The following is a 6,000-nucleotide window of genomic DNA, read 5'->3' as shown; positions in this document are numbered from 1 at the left end:
AGAGATACAAGTCTTTAAATATGTATTTATTTTAAATCGAGCCACGATACAGATTTTTATTAATATCTCCAAATATATCAACTGTAAAGTCCAAAAAATGTAAATGTATTTCGCACACAATATTTTATCAGAATTTTTTTTGTTATTTTATTATACATTTCTTTCTTTCTTTTCAGCAGGTACACACAAATGTTTAGGTGTCAACATTCTTCATTGTAAGCAATCATTTAAAAATGATTTTAGCATCTGGAAAATGCTCCATCAGGAATCCAAGATAATTTCCTCCATTGTTGGGCTCACCATTTGGGGTCATTGTGACCCTCAATCATATTTACCAGCTGATTACAACAAATCTTGACATCACTTTTGTTAGAGATTCATAAACTGAATCTACTGTTAAAAGATGTGAGAGTGTAGAACTTTTAAATAGAAAAAGGCTGACTGTTTACTTCAGGCCACTGATTTAATTAAATGAATGGCTCCTAAGTTAAGTCAAGTAAGATTCTGGCAACAGAACATTTCATTTTTTTTGTTTGTGACCTAAACAGTTTACAATAAAAAAAAGGTCAGTACATAACTGTTATTATACTCTCAAACAGATTATTTTCCCCCTCCCCTTTTTTCAATTATTTTTAGTCCATCCCAAATTTTTGGTCAGAACACCTAACCAGTTTTCCATACCGCGTCAGTACCTGGGGAAAAAACAAAAACATTTTGAAGCTAAGTACTTCCCACCTGCATTCCTCTGTCCCTCCCTTTTTCGTCACCTTTATCTTATTATCTTTGGTGCCTCCCAAAATATTACGTCACCTGAAAGACAGACAATTTGTGGCATCAAACCAGCCCTATAGTGATATAAATACAAACTAGAAATACATTGGCATGACAGTAGACACGGGAACAGTTCAATTGTAAGCTTGAAATGGTTAGCAGAACTAGAAAGATAATAAGATTTTAGTGTAGATATAATCTAGATATTGTGATTGTTAATTGGCATTAACCAAGACCTTCCTCAATTTATATTTGGAGAAATTACAGAAATAGGTGGCTGGCATTGAAGTGTTTGCTGTAGGTAAGTAATAACCTTTACTCTATAATGGAATATATAAATGGAAAATACTTGATAAATATTTTTTTAAATAAATTGCACACAGCACAAAACATTTTGAAATATCATATACAAATATAGCAAGGTAAAATGGTCTTACAAGAAAATATCAAAATCCAAAATTGATAAGGTAAAAGCTTCAACATTGAAACAATGAAGATTATGGTTATTATGTACACGTTATATGTAAACATCCATACACTTTTGATGAACTACTAAACTGTCACAGAATATGTATAGGAATTCATACCTCTTGACTTATTCCACATTTTGTTGTGTTTCAGCCTGGTCTTAATGATGAAATGCCCATGCATGTTATGTAAATATGAACATGAGTTAATGCCGCCACTTCAGATCACTCTGACGGTTTTTATTGTTCAGTACCCAATGATTTATGAAAACTTTCTTGATAGGTCGATGTCCTCATTGTTGTTTTACGGTCTTGTTTAATACGTCTTATGTACTCACTTTATTACAATTATTAGAATACTTATGAAATGCACATTGTTATATTATAGGGGTGGCAGGTAGCCTTGTGGTTAGAGTATTGGGCCAGTAACCGAAAGGTTGCTAGATCGAATCACAGAGCTGACAAGGTCAAAATCTGTTGTTCTGCCCCTGAACAAGGCAGTTAACCCAATGTTCCTAGGCTGTCATTGTAAGTCAGAATTTGTTCTTAATGGACTTGCCTAGTTAAATGAAGGTTAAATAAAAAATATCAATATTTGTAACATATGCTTGTTTTCCTTATACTCCAGGATTTTGTGAGTGTTTTTAATTTGCACCCTTATGTTGACATTGCTCCAGCCACATCCGTTCAATGCGTTTCATGCTTGAAGCCTAAATATGAACTTAATAGAGCAGTGATATTAGCAAGAGCAGTGGGCAGGTTTCTTATTTTTTCTCATCTTTTTAAGAATGTAGAAAATGGATTGGTCAACTTTTGAAAGCCAAGTTTAAATACTTATGTTTATTAAGCAGCAAAATGCGGATTTCTCTTGAAAAATTGTAACACTAATGTGGATTTTACTATTTCATGTATTATGTTTTATATTTGAAAAAAAATTCATCTTTTGATGTCAAAATGATGATATATGGTTTCCAAAATATAAAACTACACCGATTACTTTCACAGAATGTGTGAATTCCTGGTCGCTCGCAGACCATTTGCAAATTTGAAATGCCCTTTCCTCTTTTATGAAGTAACATGATTGGTGGGATGCGGTAATAGGCTGATTTCTGATGGGGGAAAAATGCAACGCTAATCTGGATTTTACTGTGTAATTTCACTAAAGTGTATAAATCCATGTTATAGTGGTTATAGTGACTGTTGTGAAATTATTCACAGCCTTGCAAAGTTTTCACATTTTGTTTCCTTGTTTTTTCCATTATTCTTCACAAGCTACTTTTGTTCACAGCGATGTCTTGAATGAATAATTATTCACACCTCTTGATCTGGCACACCTAAATGAGTTGCATAAATTTGCTTAACAAGTTACAGATTAAGTTGAAAAGTGTCCACCGCTGAACATTAATAGTGGCTTATGACCTGTCAATAAAATGTATATTTTTCTTTCAATTCAGAAAACAACTGCATCAACTGAGTCCAAAATGAAGACACAGAAACTGATAGCTACTTTATTTACCATGGGTATGTAGTACACTGAATTTCATTCTGTGTTCATGTTTCTAACTCATTTTTTACTATTTGCTAACTTCATGCCAACTCGTGTATTAATCCTGAATTAAAATATTAACAACCAAAAAGGCAAGATGGTGACAAAATACACCATATACATTTGGATAATGTAATTAGAATAATGAGCAATGATGTACATGTTGTATGCATATGATGTTACTATGCTTATGATTTTTTTCTAAATATGTTTATTTTGACATTTCATGGGGGCAATTTTACATTTTGCCAAGGCTACTTTACTGTCAAATGTCTCCCCTCGATTTGATAGCTTTACTAAAGATTTTAGTCCTTAGTCCCCGAGTCCCTAATGGGGAAATCTGGGATTCAAACAACAACAATGCGGACACCCCACCACTTTAGTAAACGTAATCACTCTCAAATTCATAGATGTAGCTATGGATGCAAGGACTGACCATCCATGATATCAAAATGATGATATATGGTTTCCAAAATATAAAAAAGGAAAATGACTCAATTGTAAGCGGTAAACATTATCACACTGCTGTAACCTCTATTACTTGAATTATATTACCACACTACTGTAATGAAAAATGTACCCTCTTTTCAACAACAACAAAAATAGAACTCAGGTGTGGTAATCTCAATAAGGTATTATAGGTAATATTATTAACAATCAAGGGAATAATGTAGCTATAAATTATAATTGTATATATTACATAATAAGATGTCAAAAACTGCACCATGCTGATGAAGGGAAATCTTGGAAATGTTGATATTGTGCGCAATAAACATATTAACCATTCATCTCATAAACCAGTGTTTTTATGCTGGAATATCCATGGAGTTCTGACCACAACTGCAGCACCTACGACAACCACTACAACTGCAGCACCTACGACAACCACTACAACTGCAGCACCTACGACAACCACTACAACTGCAGCACCTACGACAACCACTACAACACCTACGACAACCACTACAACTGCAGCACCTACGACAACCACTACAACTGCAGCACCTACGACAACCACTACAACTGCAGCACCTACGACAACCACTACAACTGCAGCACCTACGACAACCACTACAACTGCAGCACCTACGACAACCACTACAACTGCAGCACCTACGACAACCACTACAACTGCAGCACCGACGACAACCACAACTGTACCTCCTACGACCACCACAACTGTACCTCCTACGACCACCACAACTGTACCTCCTACGACCACCACAACTGTACCTCTTACGACAACCACAACTGTACCTCCTACGACAACCACAACTGTACCTCCTACGACAACCACAACTGTACCTCCTACGACAACCACAACTGTACCTCCTACGACAACCACAACTGTACCTCCTACGACAACCACAACGGTACCTCCCACGACAACCACAACGGTACCTCCCACGACAACCACAACTGTACCTCCCACGACAACCACAACTGTACCTCCCACGACAACCACAACTGTACCTCCCACGACAACCACAACTGTACCTCCCACGACAACCACAACTGTACCTCCCACGACAACCACAACTGTACCTCCCACGACAACCACAACTGTACCTCCCACGACAACCACAACTGTACCTCCTACGACAACCACAACTGTACCTCCTACGACAACCACAACTGTACCTCCTACGACAACCACAACTGTACCTCCTACGACAACCACAACTGTACCTCCTACGACAACCACAACTGTACCTCCTACGACAACCACAACTGTACCTCCTCCGACAACAACAACTGTACCTCCTACGACAACCACAACTGTACCTCCTACGACAACTGTACCTCCTACCACAACTGTACCTCCTACGACAACCACAACTGTACCTCCTACGACAACCACAACTGTACCTCCTACGACAACCACAACTGTACCTCCCACGACAACCACAACGGTACCTCCCACGACAACCACAACTGTACCTCCCACGACAACCACAACTGTACCTCCCACGACAACCACAACTGTACCTCCCACGACAACCACAACGGTACCTCCCACGACAACCACAACGGTACCTCCCACGACAACCACAACTGTACCTCCCACGACAACCACAACTGTACCTCCCACGACCACCACAACTGTACCTCCCACGACCACCACAACTGTACCTCCTACGACAACCACAACTGTACCTCCTACGACAACCACAACTGTACCTCCTACGACAACCACAACTGTACCTCCTACGACAACCACAACTCTACCTCCTACGACAACCACAACTCTACCTCCTACGACAACCACAACTCTACCTCCTACGACAACCACAACTCTACCTCCTACGACAACCACAACTGAACCTCCTACGACAACCACAACTGTACCTCCCACGACAACCACAACTGTACCTCCCACGACAACCACAACTGTACCTCCCACGACCACCACAACTGTACCTCCCACGACCACCACAACTGTACCTCCCACGACAACCACAACTGTACCTCCCACGACAACCACAACTGTACCTCCCACGACCACCACAACTGTACCTCCTACGACAACCACAACTGTACCTCCTACGACAACCACAACTGTACCTCCTACGACAACCACAACTGTACCTCCTACGACAACCACAACTGTACCTCCTACGACAACCACAACTCTACCTCCTACGACAACCACAACTCTACCTCCTACGACAACCACAACTCTACCTCCTACGACAACCACAACTCTACCTCCTACGACAACCACAACTCTACCTCCTACGACAACCACAACTGTACCTCCTACGACAACCACAACTGAACCTCCTACGACAACCACAACTGTACCTCCCACGACAACCACAACTGTACCTCCCACGACAACCACAACTGTACCTCCCACGACCACCACAACTGTACCTCCCACGACCACCACAACTGTACCTCCTACGACAACCACAACTGTACCTCCTACGACAACCACAACTGTACCTCCTACGACAACCACAACTGTACCTCCCACGACCACCACAACTGTACCTCCCACGACAACCACAACTGTACCTCCCACGACAACCACAACTGTACCTCCCACGACCACCACAACTGTACCTCCTACGACAACCACAACTGTACCTCCTACGACAACCACAACTGTACCTCCTACGACAACCGCAACTCTACCTCCTACGACAACCACAACTCTACCTCCTACGACAACCACAACTCTACCTCCTACGACAACCACAACTCTACCTC

The sequence above is a fragment of the Oncorhynchus mykiss genome, unplaced genomic scaffold (genome assembly GCF_013265735.2).
Source record: "Oncorhynchus mykiss isolate Arlee unplaced genomic scaffold, USDA_OmykA_1.1 un_scaffold_278, whole genome shotgun sequence".
NCBI lineage: Eukaryota > Metazoa > Chordata > Actinopteri > Salmoniformes > Salmonidae > Oncorhynchus > Oncorhynchus mykiss.
The sequence above is the reverse complement of the archived record's forward strand: the minus strand, read 5'-3'. Positions refer to the sequence as shown.